This window comes from Falco peregrinus, unplaced genomic scaffold (assembly GCF_023634155.1).
Source record: "Falco peregrinus isolate bFalPer1 unplaced genomic scaffold, bFalPer1.pri scaffold_102, whole genome shotgun sequence".
Classification (NCBI taxonomy): Eukaryota; Metazoa; Chordata; class Aves; order Falconiformes; family Falconidae; genus Falco; species Falco peregrinus.
The window spans coordinates 225902-242317 of NW_026599564.1; the positions used below are offsets into that span (position 1 = coordinate 225902).

Here is a 16416-nt window from a genome sequence, read left to right on the forward strand (position 1 = left end):
TGGGCTTAGGGGTTGGGGTTAGGGGTGTGGGAAAATCACCCTGAGGTGGGGGGAACTCGAGAAAATTGCGTCCTAACGGAAGCATAGTATTACGGAAAGCTTTTTTTAGGGTAGAATACAGCTATAGCCTGGAGGACGGTTGGCACGCACACAGTCTGTATCACCACAGTTCCCTAAGCAGCAGCTCAGCGCACGCCGACAGCGGTGACGGAGGACGCGCTGAAGGCAAAAAGCCAAAAGCAAACCCCTCGAAGCCCAGAACCTTGCTCAGGAACCCAGGAGTTAAGCCTAAAACCGGTTGAAAGCTGCCTCCTACCTGTTCTCCCGCCACCTTTCCCCCTCCAACGTCAGCACCTTTCCTCGCGATCCCTTTTCGCAAACAAAAGACGGACGCCTGCGGTATCAGCTCGGTACCGAAGCACCACGATGCGCTTGCCGGCTGCATGCTCTCTCACAAGGCTGACAGCTTCTCTGCACGCAACAGCCGAGGCCCTGTGAAAGGGGAGGAAGGCAAACACCGATGACATCTCGCAGGGGTCAGGAGGAAGTCAGGATGCACTTCAGTCAGAGCCCAACGCCTTACCCAAAGGAATTACCACAGCAGAACAAGAGGCAGGAGCGATCAGTAGACAGGCAGAAAACACGCACGGCAGCGATACCCACGTCAGACTGGCAGGACGCTTCCAGTCGCTTCACCCCGCAGCTTTGTTTTGAATTTAGTTCAAAGGTAATCAGATTCTTAACGCTCATTCTGCTTTTAATAGCTGCTGGAGAAAGGCTAACACGTGGCATTGGCATTACAGTCGGAATTCCGGTATAAAAATCACAGCAAAGCTGTGCTTTGTCAAGCGACTTTCAAAGCAGGCTCTGGAGCCTTTCAACAAGACAGTCAAATCTGGAGTCCCAAGGGAACTCTGTGCCAGCTCCATCAGTACATCTGAGCTCTCTCACAAAGTACACCGCCATACAGAAACGTAAGTGGGTTTATACCTCGGGCTCATTTACAATCTAGAAAAATAATACTGCCCGACCGGACGCGCTGCTTCAAGCGCCTAGCAGGCCCGGCTGCGTAACCACGAGGGACCGACAATTCCTCCCCGGCCGTTGCCCGAGCCGCAGCGCAGCACTCGGAAGCAGCGGGCACACGGAGCCTCGCGGGCCCTCGGCAAGTACAAAGGTTATCCCTCCGTAGTCAGCAGTCCGACTCACAAGCACAAGGCACACGGGGAAAAGTAACATCTCGACTGACCTTCGGTTCCGCTCCCCTTGATTTGTCAATGTACAATTCCAGACGAACCTAGGGACAAAGGAAAAACAAAAGACCCCCGTTTCACTGGGAAGCAAATCAAAAGGCCTCTTCCCCTCGGCTGCTCCGGACCCGGAGCTGACTGTCACGACACAAGATCAGCCAGACACCCGAGTAGCTGCTGCCTCCCAGCCCATCCCGGTGGTTAAACGCTTGCGGAGAAATCAGCAGTCGGGGGCGACGGGTGGGGATTCTGCTACAGGCTTTCTTTTCTTGCCTTTGCCCGCTCGCAGGGGCGGGAAGAGGCTCCTGAGCCACACACCCCCGCGACAGCGTTACCGCAGGCCCCAAGGCAGCCTCTGCGGCCCGCGGGGGCCGGCAGCCCCAGCCGGCTGCCACGGCTCAGGCCAGCGGCTGGGGGAAAGACAAAGCCCCGCGCAGAGCAGCGGCGGCTGCGGCGGCTGCCCGGGCAGCCCGGAGGCGGCGGGTGGGCGGCGGGGCGGCGCGGGCCGACCCCTCTCCCGGGCGCCGCCGCCACAAGCGAGCACCGGGGCCGCCCCGCCGCCGCTCCTCGCCGAGGTAGCGGCGCAGCTCCGAGAGACAAAAAAAAAAAAAAAAAAAAAACACCCAAAAAAGGGCAGCCCCGTGAGGAGCCCGCTGACCACCGTCACTGCCGGGGAGACGAGAACCGGCGGCAGCCCCGCCGGTCCCGGGCCGGGCCGCCCGCCTGCCTCAGCCCGCCCGCCGCCGGCACCAGGCGCTCCCTGCCGCGGCCGAGCGCCGGGCCGCCACATCCCCCCGACTCGGCCGCTGCCCGCCGGCCCCCGGCCGCCCTTCAGCCCGAGCGCTCACCCAGCGCGCCGCCGCACGTCCCGGCCCGAAACTCTTCCAGGTTCCCGGCGAAGGCTCCGCACCTCCACAGCCACTCCAGCGCGCCGCGCGGGCCGGAAATGAACCCACCTTCCGGGGCCGTATGCGTAGCCCATACGTACGAGGCCGGAAGCCCCGCCCCTTTGGCGTCACGTCGTTTCTGCGCATGCGCTGCCCGATAGTTGGAGCGCTGCTGCCATCTAGCGAAATATATTTGGGTACTGCAGCCGGCCCTGTTGGTGGATCGCTACTGCCACCTAGCGAAATAAAAATGGGTACTGCAGCCGGCCCTGTTGGTGGAGCGCTGCTGCCATCTAGCGAAATAAAAATGGGTACTGCAGCCGGCCCTGTTGGTGGAGCGCTGCTGCCATCTAGCGAAATATAATTGGGTACTGCAGCCGCCCGGTTGGTGGAGGTCCTTTCCTGCTATTTTGTGACTTGTGTTGGAAGTGCCTGGCACCAGGTTCGAGTATTAAGGCAGAAAGCCCCAGGGCCTCGTACCTCTGGGTGGTACATGCTGTGTCACACCAGCTATGGTGCCTTCCTGCTTTACAAATGCAATCAGTTTTGGCAAGTTTACAAAACTAGTGCTTTATGAGGAAGGTATCTTTGGATTTCAGCTTACCCCTTTCTACTTTTCAAATGCCTACATCACAAGAAAAAGAAAGGGTTTTGCTTCTCAGGTTTGCTCCAGTTACTCGGCAATTCAGGCATGACCACAGCAGAGCTGTTTTCCTACAGTCTTTTTTGTTTCCAGAATCCTCCCTCCCCTCCCTAGAGAGGGCTATGTGCAGGGCAAAGCGGACACTATGAGTAGGGACGACTGAGTAAAGTTACCAAAGGGCACGTGGTGCCTTCCTCGCAGCAAGGGACTGATTTCAGTTTTTCTATGCTTGGATGACTTTTGCAGCTCAGAGTTTGGTTAAATCTACTCGTGGGGCAGCACTTGAACGTCTGTTGAGTGATTTCATACTGGACAACAGCAGCCACACCAAGACAAAAGTCTCCTCGGGGACAGACACGATAGCAGACTTCGTGTGGGCTGACCTCACCTTTTGCTTGCAACCGGCACCTTATTTTGCAAAGGAATCTTTGAAACCCTCTTTCTTTGAGACAAGGGACTGTAAGGGCCAAGGGCCAAAGCAGCCACGCTGCAGCCTGGAGCCTGACGGTGGCTTCTCAGGTTCCAGCAATGGCTGTGGAGCACAGCTCTTGTGTCACCAAGCAGAGCGCCTGACACCCTGAAGTGCCTCGGCGCCCCGGGGGTGTGAAGCCTCTGTCTGGGGATCAGGCAGCCTCCCACCACAGGTCTTGCTGAGCTAAAATGACTCTGCAGAGGCTGTAAAATTGTCTCGGAGTGCTGTGCTGCTTAAGATGAAAGCGCTTCCGATAGCTCAAGCTAGCCCACCCACTCAGCTCTTACGAGCTGTACCTCCATATGCAATGGGAAGAAGTATTTAACGCAGTAACTCCAACTCTCGGCTTGGCACCCAAACCCGTAGATCAAACAGTCCATTTATTCTTATTATTGGAAGTCTCCTTCCTCCCCTCCGAAGCCTGTCGTGCTTCCCTCCCTGGGCGAGGGCCCTACTCGTCTCGCATATCCAGCAAGCAGCCTCTCGAGTGCAGTTTCCACAGGCACATCTTCTTGATCCGGCAGGTCAACGTAGGTATCTAGCGTCTGATCGTCGATACCGGGATCAATCGCACAGAAAGCAGTCTTCAGATCATCTGCCTTCCCCTCTCTGTTCCAAAACAACACAGTCACCATTACGTTGTGGTATGTGAAAAGAACATTTACTTACTTGTGTCACACTGAGAATCCATGTTGCCCGAAATGCAGAGCAGAGATGTCTTTTGATACAGTCATCTCTGCCTCTACTAGCATCCCGTTGTTAAACAAATGTGCAATAAAGACTGGTGAATGCTAAAAGTCAAACTGAACGGAAGTTAAGAAATCTTAGATTCATGATAACCTGGTAAGACCTTAATTTCACTCTATTGTGCATTGATATCCCTTATTACAGAACTGTACTTCTTGCTAATCCAGTGCCCACGTTGGACAGGATTTCACTTCACAGGCACCTGCCCACCTCTGGCGTTCTCCTCGGTGCTCGGTGTGGCACCAGACTTTTTTTCAATGCAGTAATTGCCTCTTGTTTTGAGGTGGAATTATTTCTCAGATTTGCACCAGTTGTCAGTCCTATTTGCTCTTCCCACTCCTCAGAACCAGTCTCTGAAGATGTACAGGATTTTACCGCTATTTTTGGAGAGCTGAGGAGTGTGGATAACTGGCTAGCTGAAAAAGTTCACATAAACATAGTCTAGCTGGCTAGACAAAAATGCACATCGCTCTCAGCTTATCTGAAGTAAAGCACAAATACGCTGCCTTTGGCTGTTCTTGTTACACAATAACAGGAAGATTTCGGTGGGAAAAGAATGTTGCAGGTGGGAACAGATAACTACAGAAGAGAAACTAGGGGTGGGCTTGATATTTAGGCAACTCACCAATAATGAGCTTAACTTTTGCAATACGTATGAGCTAATTATAACAAGGCATAAAAGGTGACTGTAAGGTACAATAAACGAAGTCTGCTGATCACTCATATTGATTGACTGTGTCTTCCCTCCGTCGCGACAGAGGAGCACTGTACCGAAGGGGATTAGTGGTACAACTGATCTCTGCTCGCTGTCTGCCACGCCAAAGTTCTTTGGGTCGGGGACTGCTGCTCGCAGTGTTCCGCAGAGCCGGGCTCAGCCAGGTCTCGGCATTCACTGCAACGGGCACAGCCCTGTAGCGCAGGGAGGCCTGCGCTGGCCACGCACACTGCGTCCACTGCGGGGTTCCCTCTGCACGCACGGTCCTGAGCTACTGTCCCCATCAGCCCCTTCCCTCCATACTTACAGTAGATCTCCCAGCTTGTTCTTCAGCTGGCTCAGATACTCCTGCTTCTCCCTGACATCCTGGCTCCGGGGCTTGGCCACGAAAGCTTCAGCGCTGCCCGCCTCCTCCTGAAAGAAATTACAGCTGTGTTAGCACCGAACATGTGTTCCGGTCTGCACAGGAGCTGCCTCTCAATGTGCACGAAAATAACGCGGCTCTCCTAGAAATGGAATTTCCATGTGAAAAGTGGAAATAGAGAGAAAGAATATGGGAAAAACTCCCATCACAGAAAAGGCACAAGCTTGCACTGCCATTGTCTGCAGAGGGCCTTCAGGTGTTAGAGCTTGTGGTGGGCACTCCAGCTTTGTAAGTCTGATAAACCTAGCTAGTCTTATAAAACTAATTTAATCCCTAATTTAATCCCATTCTCCTGAAAAGGAAAGAGCCAATCCAAGAACTAGTTGATGCAAGCAGGTACAGCACTGAAGACCTCATTGACAACTTATCCTTATTCAAAGAATTAAACTGACGTTACTTAGGTTTTAGGGATTAGAGATTTAATTAAGGATTACATTTGCTTTAGGGATTTAGGGATTATATTAGGGATAGGTCTTTTGTGTGGGTCTCGCAGTACTACAAAACACATCTGTCAGCACCTTTGCAACTTGTCTCGAGTGCTCCAGGGTGGAAAAAAAATGGGACTCTCTGAGAGGTTCTGCCCAACAAAACCAGAAAAGGAAAGATCTTCCTTGGAAATACCTTTCAGGAATGGCAGGGAAAAAGGTTCAAGCTTCTGGAAAGGCAGAGGAAAAGATGTCGAAGGATCAAAGAAATGCTACTCTATCCCAGAGAGAACCTCTGGATACAGTCGTGCTTAGTATGACGTGAAGAATTCTTGCAACGCTTCCTTGTCCCTGTATCATTGCCTGCTTCCCCCATGTGCTGGGGTACGGTGCAATGGGACATGGTGAGTTGAATGAACTTCCTCATGCCACAAGAAGCAGTCATTCCTTACAATGTAGTCTTGCTACTTAGTCATTCTAGTGCTTGTCTGCATTAATCTCGTCAGCAGAGAAGTAACCCGGGAAAACCCAAATACTGCTCTGCTGGACACTTCCCGGTCACGGCCACCAGTACCGGGGCAGGGAGAGGGGAGGAGGACGAGGCTTTTCAGCAGCAGGAAGCTGTTACTTTGGCTTGGCCATATAGCGCAGCATTAGCAGGGGCTCGAGCCCACTAGAAATACCTGCATGTCCGGTGGTTCACGTGGCATCATTGTCAAGTGTGGCTACTTCAGCTATGTCTTCAGTACGCTCACCGTTTCAGCTTTTCTAGTGCACCTGAGTTTCCCTGGCTTGAAAGTTTTCAGTGTTTACACTAAGAAGAAGGTGGTGAATATTGAAGACACCGGCCACGAAAGTAATTCTCCCACCTTCCTAATGGGTATTTATTACCGATTAATCTCAGTGGAAACAAGCAGTGAAGAAAGCTTCCACATACCCATGCAGGGAAGCCATTTCCCTCTCTTAGAGCTCCCGTTGCTATTTCTTCCAGAAGCACATCCACCAGCTGACGGCTGGTCTTCCCCTCAGCCAGAGAACCCCACTGGTCAGCTCCGCCTGGAAATCACCTCTGCAACAGCAAAAAGACACCGAGCTGCTAGGAGAATGTGCCCACACATACTGGTTTTGTGTGAATCCCACTAGGAGCCTAACGATAGATACAGATCTCCAGGCATGTGGTTGGTCTCCTAAGCTGTCTAAGGCAAAATGGAATACCCTGCAAGCACCTCTCAGGCCACTCCTAAAAGCCTAGGAGAAAATGGGGTGTTGCAGGTGGGCTTAGGGGTTGGGGTTAGGGGTGTGGGAAAATCACCCTGAGGTGGGGGGAACTCGAGAAAATTGCGTCCTAACGGAAGCATAGTATTACGGAAAGCTTTTTTTAGGGTAGAATACAGCTATAGCCTGGAGGACGGTTGGCACGCACACAGTCTGTATCACCACAGTTCCCTAAGCAGCAGCTCAGCGCACGCCGACAGCGGTGACGGAGGACGCGCTGAAGGCAAAAAGCCAAAAGCAAACCCCTCGAAGCCCAGAACCTTGCTCAGGAACCCAGGAGTTAAGCCTAAAACCGGTTGAAAGCTGCCTCCTACCTGTTCTCCCGCCACCTTTCCCCCTCCAACGTCAGCACCTTTCCTCGCGATCCCTTTTCGCAAACAAAAGACGGACGCCTGCGGTATCAGCTCGGTACCGAAGCACCACGATGCGCTTGCCGGCTGCATGCTCTCTCACAAGGCTGACAGCTTCTCTGCACGCAACAGCCGAGGCCCTGTGAAAGGGGAGGAAGGCAAACACCGATAACATCTCGCAGGGGTCAGGAGGAAGTCAGGATGCACTTTAGTCAGAGCCCAACGCCTTACCCAAAGGAATTACCACAGCAGAACAAGAGGCAGGAGCGATCAGTAGACAGGCAGAAAACACGCACGGCAGCGATACCCACGTCAGACTGGCAGGACGCTTCCAGTCGCTTCACCCCGCAGCTTTGTTTTGAATTTAGTTCAAAGGTAATCAGATTCTTAACGCTCATTCTGCTTTTAATAGCTGCTGGAGAAAGGCTAACACGTGGCATTGGCATTACAGTCGGAATTCCGGTATAAAAATCACGGCAAAGCTGTGCTTTGTCAAGCGACTTTCAAAGCAGGCTCTGGAGCCTTTCAACAAGACAGTCAAATCTGGAGTCCCAAGGGAACTCTGTGCCAGCTCCATCAGTACATCTGAGCTCTCTCACAAAGTACACCGCCATACAGAAACGTAAGTGGGTTTATACCTCGGGCTCATTTACAATCTAGAAAAATAATACTGCCCGACCGGACGCGCTGCTTCAAGCGCCTAGCAGGCCCGGCTGCGTAACCACGAGGGACCGACAATTCCTCCCCGGCCGTTGCCCGAGCCGCAGCGCAGCACTCGGAAGCAGCGGGCACACGGAGCCTCGCGGGCCCTCGGCAAGTACAAAGGTTATCCCTCCGTAGTCAGCAGTCCGACTCACAAGCACAAGGCACACGGGGAAAAGTAACATCTCGACTGACCTTCGGTTCCGCTCCCCTTGATTTGTCAATGTACAATTCCAGACGAACCTAGGGACAAAGGAAAAACAAAAGACCCCCGTTTCACTGGGAAGCAAATCAAAAGGCCTCTTCCCCTCGGCTGCTCCGGACCCGGAGCTGACTGTCACGACACAAGATCAGCCAGACACCCGAGTAGCTGCTGCCTCCCAGCCCATCCCGGTGGTTAAACGCTTGCGGAGAAATCAGCAGTCGGGGGCGACGGGTGGGGATTCTGCTACCGGCTTTCTTTTCTTGCCTTTGCCCGCTCGCAGGGGCGGGAAGAGGCTCCTGAGCCACCCCCCCCCGCGACAGCGTTACCGCAGGCCCCAAGGCAGCCTCTGCGGCCCGCAGGGGCCGGCAGCCCCAGTCGGCTGCCACGGCTCAGGCCAGCGGCTGGGGGAAAGACAAAGCCCCGCGCAGAGCAGCGGCGGCTGCGGCGGCTGCCCGGGCAGCCCGGAGGCGGCGGGTGGGCGGCGGGGCGGCGCGGGCCGACCCCTCTCCCGGGCGCCGCCGCCACAAGCGAGCACCGGGGCCGCCCCGCCGCCGCTCCTCGCCGAGGTAGCGGCGCAGCTCCGAGAGACAAAAAAAAAAAAAAAAAAAAAACACCCAAAAAAGGGCAGCCCCGTGAGGAGCCCGCTGACCACCGTCACTGCCGGGGAGACGAGAACCGGCGGCAGCCCCGCCGGTCCCGGGCCGGGCCGCCCGCCTGCCTCAGCCCGCCCGCCGCCGGCACCAGGCGCTCCCTGCCGCGGCCGAGCGCCGGGCCGCCACATCCCCCCGACTCGGCCGCTGCCCGCCGGCCCCCGGCCGCCCTTCAGCCCGAGCGCTCACCCAGCGCGCCGCCGCACGTCCCGGCCCGAAACTCTTCCAGGTTCCCGGCGAAGGCTCCGCACCTCCACAGCCACTCCAGCGCGCCGCGCGGGCCGGAAATGAACCCACCTTCCGGGGCCGTATGCGTAGCCCATACGTACGAGGCCGGAAGCCCCGCCCCTTTGGCGTCACGTCGTTTCTGCGCATGCGCTGCCCGATAGTTGGAGCGCTGCTGCCATCTAGCGAAATATATTTGGGTACTGCAGCCGGCCCTGTTGGTGGATCGCTACTGCCACCTAGCGAAATAAAAATGGGTACTGCAGCCGGCCCTGTTGGTGGAGCGCTGCTGCCATCTAGCGAAATAAAAATGGGTACTGCAGCCGGCCCTGTTGGTGGAGCGCTGCTGCCATCTAGCGAAATATAATTGGGTACTGCAGCCGCCCGGTTGGTGGAGGTCCTTTCCTGCTATTTTGTGACTTGTGTTGGAAGTGCCTGGCACCAGGTTCGAGTATTAAGGCAGAAAGCCCCAGGGCCTCGTACCTCTGGGTGGTACATGCTGTGTCACACCAGCTATGGTGCCTTCCTGCTTTACAAATGCAATCAGTTTTGGCAAGTTTACAAAACTAGTGCTTTATGAGGAAGGTATCTTTGGATTTCAGCTTACCCCTTTCTACTTTTCAAATGCCTACATCACAAGAAAAAGAAAGGGTTTTGCTTCTCAGGTTTGCTCCAGTTACTCGGCAATTCAGGCATGACCACAGCAGAGCTGTTTTCCTACAGTCTTTTTTGTTTCCAGAATCCTCCCTCCCCTCCCTAGAGAGGGCTATGTGCAGGGCAAAGCGGACACTATGAGTAGGGACGACTGAGTAAAGTTACCAAAGGGCACGTGGTGCCTTCCTCGCAGCAAGGGACTGATTTCAGTTTTTCTATGCTTGGATGACTTTTGCAGCTCAGAGTTTGGTTAAATCTACTCGTGGGGCAGCACTTGAACGTCTGTTGAGTGATTTCATACTGGACAACAGCAGCCACACCAAGACAAAAGTCTCCTCGGGGACAGACACGATAGCAGACTTCGTGTGGGCTGACCTCACCTTTTGCTTGCAACCGGCACCTTATTTTGCAAAGGAATCTTTGAAACCCTCTTTCTTTGAGACAAGGGACTGTAAGGGCCAAGGGCCAAAGCAGCCACGCTGCAGCCTGGAGCCTGACGGTGGCTTCTCAGGTTCCAGCAATGGCTGTGGAGCACAGCTCTTGTGTCACCAAGCAGAGCGCCTGACACCCTGAAGTGCCTCGGCGCCCCGGGGGTGTGAAGCCTCTGTCTGGGGATCAGGCAGCCTCCCACCACAGGTCTTGCTGAGCTAAAATGACTCTGCAGAGGCTGTAAAATTGTCTCGGAGTGCTGTGCTGCTTAAGATGAAAGCGCTTCCGATAGCTCAAGCTAGCCCACCCACTCAGCTCTTACGAGCTGTACCTCCATATGCAATGGGAAGAAGTATTTAACGCAGTAACTCCAACTCTCGGCTTGGCACCCAAACCCGTAGATCAAACAGTCCATTTATTCTTATTATTGGAAGTCTCCTTCCTCCCCTCCGAAGCCTGTCGTGCTTCCCTCCCTGGGCGAGGGCCCTACTCGTCTCGCATATCCAGCAAGCAGCCTCTCGAGTGCAGTTTCCACAGGCACATCTTCTTGATCCGGCAGGTCAACGTAGGTATCTAGCGTCTGATCGTCGATACCGGGATCAATCGCACAGAAAGCAGTCTTCAGATCATCTGCCTTCCCCTCTCTGTTCCAAAACAACACAGTCACCATTACGTTGTGGTATGTGAAAAGAACATTTACTTACTTGTGTCACACTGAGAATCCATGTTGCCCGAAATGCAGAGCAGAGATGTCTTTTGATACAGTCATCTCTGCCTCTACTAGCATCCCGTTGTTAAACAAATGTGCAATAAAGACTGGTGAATGCTAAAAGTCAAACTGAACGGAAGTTAAGAAATCTTAGATTCATGATAACCTGGTAAGACCTTAATTTCACTCTATTGTGCATTGATATCCCTTATTACAGAACTGTACTTCTTGCTAATCCAGTGCCCACGTTGGACAGGATTTCACTTCACAGGCACCTGCCCACCTCTGGCGTTCTCCTCGGTGCTCGGTGTGGCACCAGACTTTTTTTCAATGCAGTAATTGCCTCTTGTTTTGAGGTGGAATTATTTCTCAGATTTGCACCAGTTGTCAGTCCTATTTGCTCTTCCCACTCCTCAGAACCAGTCTCTGAAGATGTACAGGATTTTACCGCTATTTTTGGAGAGCTGAGGAGTGTGGATAACTGGCTAGCTGAAAAAGTTCACATAAACATAGTCTAGCTGGCTAGACAAAAATGCACATCGCTCTCAGCTTATCTGAAGTAAAGCACAAATACGCTGCCTTTGGCTGTTCTTGTTACACAATAACAGGAAGATTTCGGTGGGAAAAGAATGTTGCAGGTGGGAACAGATAACTACAGAAGAGAAACTAGGGGTGGGCTTGATATTTAGGCAACTCACCAATAATGAGCTTAACTTTTGCAATACGTATGAGCTAATTATAACAAGGCATAAAAGGTGACTGTAAGGTACAATAAACGAAGTCTGCTGATCACTCATATTGATTGACTGTGTCTTCCCTCCGTCGCGACAGAGGAGCACTGTACCGAAGGGGATTAGTGGTACAACTGATCTCTGCTCGCTGTCTGCCACGCCAAAGTTCTTTGGGTCGGGGACTGCTGCTCGCAGTGTTCCGCAGAGCCGGGCTCAGCCAGGTCTCGGCATTCACTGCAACGGGCACAGCCCTGTAGCGCAGGGAGGCCTGCGCTGGCCACGCACACTGCGTCCACTGCGGGGTTCCCTCTGCACGCACGGTCCTGAGCTACTGTCCCCATCAGCCCCTTCCCTCCATACTTACAGTAGATCTCCCAGCTTGTTCTTCAGCTGGCTCAGATACTCCTGCTTCTCCCTGACATCCTGGCTCCGGGGCTTGGCCACGAAAGCTTCAGCGCTGCCCGCCTCCTCCTGAAAGAAATTACAGCTGTGTTAGCACCGAACATGTGTTCCGGTCTGCACAGGAGCTGCCTCTCAATGTGCACGAAAATAACGCGGCTCTCCTAGAAATGGAATTTCCATGTGAAAAGTGGAAATAGAGAGAAAGAATATGGGAAAAACTCCCATCACAGAAAAGGCACAAGCTTGCACTGCCATTGTCTGCAGAGGGCCTTCAGGTGTTAGAGCTTGTGGTGGGCACTCCAGCTTTGTAAGTCTGATAAACCTAGCTAGTCTTATAAAACTAATTTAATCCCTAATTTAATCCCATTCTCCTGAAAAGGAAAGAGCCAATCCAAGAACTAGTTGATGCAAGCAGGTACAGCACTGAAGACCTCATTGACAACTTATCCTTATTCAAAGAATTAAACTGACGTTACTTAGGTTTTAGGGATTAGAGATTTAATTAAGGATTACATTTGCTTTAGGGATTTAGGGATTATATTAGGGATAGGTCTTTTGTGTGGGTCTCGCAGTACTACAAAACACATCTGTCAGCACCTTTGCAACTTGTCTCGAGTGCTCCAGGGTGGAAAAAAAATGGGACTCTCTGAGAGGTTCTGCCCAACAAAACCAGAAAAGGAAAGATCTTCCTTGGAAATACCTTTCAGGAATGGCAGGGAAAAAGGTTCAAGCTTCTGGAAAGGCAGAGGAAAAGATGTCGAAGGATCAAAGAAATGCTACTCTATCCCAGAGAGAACCTCTGGATACAGTCGTGCTTAGTATGACGTGAAGAATTCTTGCAACGCTTCCTTGTCCCTGTATCATTGCCTGCTTCCCCCATGTGCTGGGGTACGGTGCAATGGGACATGGTGAGTTGAATGAACTTCCTCATGCCACAAGAAGCAGTCATTCCTTACAATGTAGTCTTGCTACTTAGTCATTCTAGTGCTTGTCTGCATTAATCTCGTCAGCAGAGAAGTAACCCGGGAAAACCCAAATACTGCTCTGCTGGACACTTCCCGGTCACGGCCACCAGTACCGGGGCAGGGAGAGGGGAGGAGGACGAGGCTTTTCAGCAGCAGGAAGCTGTTACTTTGGCTTGGCCATATAGCGCAGCATTAGCAGGGGCTCGAGCCCACTAGAAATACCTGCATGTCCGGTGGTTCACGTGGCATCATTGTCAAGTGTGGCTACTTCAGCTATGTCTTCAGTACGCTCACCGTTTCAGCTTTTCTAGTGCACCTGAGTTTCCCTGGCTTGAAAGTTTTCAGTGTTTACACTAAGAAGAAGGTGGTGAATATTGAAGACACCGGCCACGAAAGTAATTCTCCCACCTTCCTAATGGGTATTTATTACCGATTAATCTCAGTGGAAACAAGCAGTGAAGAAAGCTTCCACATACCCATGCAGGGAAGCCATTTCCCTCTCTTAGAGCTCCCGTTGCTATTTCTTCCAGAAGCACATCCACCAGCTGACGGCTGGTCTTCCCCTCAGCCAGAGAACCCCACTGGTCAGCTCCGCCTGGAAATCACCTCTGCAACAGCAAAAAGACACCGAGCTGCTAGGAGAATGTGCCCACACATACTGGTTTTGTGTGAATCCCACTAGGAGCCTAACGATAGATACAGATCTCCAGGCATGTGGTTGGTCTCCTAAGCTGTCTAAGGCAAAATGGAATACCCTGCAAGCACCTCTCAGGCCACTCCTAAAAGCCTAGGAGAAAATGGGGTGTTGCAGGTGGGCTTAGGGGTTGGGGTTAGGGGTGTGGGAAAATCACCCTGAGGTGGGGGGAACTCGAGAAAATTGCGTCCTAACGGAAGCATAGTATTACGGAAAGCTTTTTTTAGGGTAGAATACAGCTATAGCCTGGAGGACGGTTGGCACGCACACAGTCTGTATCACCACAGTTCCCTAAGCAGCAGCTCAGCGCACGCCGACAGCGGTGACGGAGGACGCGCTGAAGGCAAAAAGCCAAAAGCAAACCCCTCGAAGCCCAGAACCTTGCTCAGGAACCCAGGAGTTAAGCCTAAAACCGGTTGAAAGCTGCCTCCTACCTGTTCTCCCGCCACCTTTCCCCCTCCAACGTCAGCACCTTTCCTCGCGATCCCTTTTCGCAAACAAAAGACGGACGCCTGCGGTATCAGCTCGGTACCGAAGCACCACGATGCGCTTGCCGGCTGCATGCTCTCTCACAAGGCTGACAGCTTCTCTGCACGCAACAGCCGAGGCCCTGTGAAAGGGGAGGAAGGCAAACACCGATAACATCTCGCAGGGGTCAGGAGGAAGTCAGGATGCACTTTAGTCAGAGCCCAACGCCTTACCCAAAGGAATTACCACAGCAGAACAAGAGGCAGGAGCGATCAGTAGACAGGCAGAAAACACGCACGGCAGCGATACCCACGTCAGACTGGCAGGACGCTTCCAGTCGCTTCACCCCGCAGCTTTGTTTTGAATTTAGTTCAAAGGTAATCAGATTCTTAACGCTCATTCTGCTTTTAATAGCTGCTGGAGAAAGGCTAACACGTGGCATTGGCATTACAGTCGGAATTCCGGTATAAAAATCACGGCAAAGCTGTGCTTTGTCAAGCGACTTTCAAAGCAGGCTCTGGAGCCTTTCAACAAGACAGTCAAATCTGGAGTCCCAAGGGAACTCTGTGCCAGCTCCATCAGTACATCTGAGCTCTCTCACAAAGTACACCGCCATACAGAAACGTAAGTGGGTTTATACCTCGGGCTCATTTACAATCTAGAAAAATAATACTGCCCGACCGGACGCGCTGCTTCAAGCGCCTAGCAGGCCCGGCTGCGTAACCACGAGGGACCGACAATTCCTCCCCGGCCGTTGCCCGAGCCGCAGCGCAGCACTCGGAAGCAGCGGGCACACGGAGCCTCGCGGGCCCTCGGCAAGTACAAAGGTTATCCCTCCGTAGTCAGCAGTCCGACTCACAAGCACAAGGCACACGGGGAAAAGTAACATCTCGACTGACCTTCGGTTCCGCTCCCCTTGATTTGTCAATGTACAATTCCAGACGAACCTAGGGACAAAGGAAAAACAAAAGACCCCCGTTTCACTGGGAAGCAAATCAAAAGGCCTCTTCCCCTCGGCTGCTCCGGACCCGGAGCTGACTGTCACGACACAAGATCAGCCAGACACCCGAGTAGCTGCTGCCTCCCAGCCCATCCCGGTGGTTAAACGCTTGCGGAGAAATCAGCAGTCGGGGGCGACGGGTGGGGATTCTGCTACCGGCTTTCTTTTCTTGCCTTTGCCCGCTCGCAGGGGCGGGAAGAGGCTCCTGAGCCACCCCCCCCCGCGACAGCGTTACCGCAGGCCCCAAGGCAGCCTCTGCGGCCCGCAGGGGCCGGCAGCCCCAGTCGGCTGCCACGGCTCAGGCCAGCGGCTGGGGGAAAGACAAAGCCCCGCGCAGAGCAGCGGCGGCTGCGGCGGCTGCCCGGGCAGCCCGGAGGCGGCGGGGTGGGCGGCGGGGCGGCGCGGGCCGACCCCTCTCCCGGGCCCCGCCGCCACAAGCGAGCACCGGGGCCGCCCCGCCGCCGCTCCTCGCCGAGGTAGCGGCGCAGCTCCGAGAGACAAAAAAAAAAAAAAAAAAAAACACCCAAAAAAGGGCAGCCCCGTGAGGAGCCCGCTGACCACCGTCACTGCCGGGGAGACGAGAACCGGCGGCAGCCCCGCCGGTCCCGGGCCGGGCCGCCCGCCTGCCTCAGCCCGCCCGCCGCCGGCACCAGGCGCTCCCTGCCGCGGCCGAGCGCCGGGCCGCCACATCCCCCCGACTCGGCCGCTGCCCGCCGGCCCCCGGCCGCCCTTCAGCCCGAGCGCTCACCCAGCGCGCCGCCGCACGTCCCGGCCCGAAACTCTTCCAGGTTCCCGGCGAAGGCTCCGCACCTCCACAGCCACTCCAGCGCGCCGCGCGGGCCGGAAATGAACCCACCTTCCGGGGCCGTATGCGTAGCCCATACGTACGAGGCCGGAAGCCCCGCCCCTTTGGCGTCACGTCGTTTCTGCGCATGCGCTGCCCGATTGCTGGAGCGCTGCTGCCATCTAGCGAAATATATTTGGGTACTGCAGCCGGCCCTGTTGGTGGATCGCTACTGCCACCTAGCGAAATAAAAATGGGTACTGCAGCCGGCCCTGTTGGTGGAGCGCTGCTGCCATCTAGCGAAATAAAAATGGGTACTGCAGCCGGCCCTGTTGGTGGAGCGCTGCTGCCATCTAGCGAAATATAATTGGGTACTGCAGCCGCCCGGTTGGTGGAGGTCCTTTCCTGCTATTTTGTGACTTGTGTTGGAAGTGCCTGGCACCAGGTTCGAGTATTAAGGCAGAAAGCCCCAGGGCCTCGTACCTCTGGGTGGTACATGCTGTGTCACACCAGCTATGGTGCCTTCCTGCTTTACAAATGCAATCAGTTTTGGCAAGTTTACAAAACTAGTGCTTTATGAGGAAGGTATCTTTGGATTTCAGCTTACCCC

The 16416-nt window shown here is 54.1% G+C and overlaps 1 long non-coding RNA gene across 6 annotated transcripts; it reads right to left on the minus strand.

The window, feature by feature from the left end:
- Window positions 1-2878: 2878 nt before the first annotated feature.
- LOC129783260 (uncharacterized) lies at window positions 2879-15934 on the minus strand. Of its 6 annotated transcripts, none has more exons than XR_008745196.1 (5): window positions 13337-13961; window positions 7153-8133; window positions 6501-6632; window positions 5022-5128; window positions 2879-3861 (listed from the first exon to the last, which is right to left on the minus strand). It is a non-coding gene; the product is annotated as an uncharacterized LOC129783260 (long non-coding RNA). The 6 variants fall into 6 exon arrangements; XR_008745199.1 differs by lacking the exon at window positions 13337-13961 and adding an exon at window positions 8935-9109; XR_008745197.1 differs by lacking the exons at window positions 2879-3861; window positions 5022-5128; window positions 6501-6632; window positions 7153-8133 and adding exons at window positions 10452-10697; window positions 11858-11964; window positions 13989-14969; window positions 15771-15934 and having other exon boundaries at window positions 13337-13468.
- Between the last annotated feature and the right edge of the window lie 482 nt (window positions 15935-16416).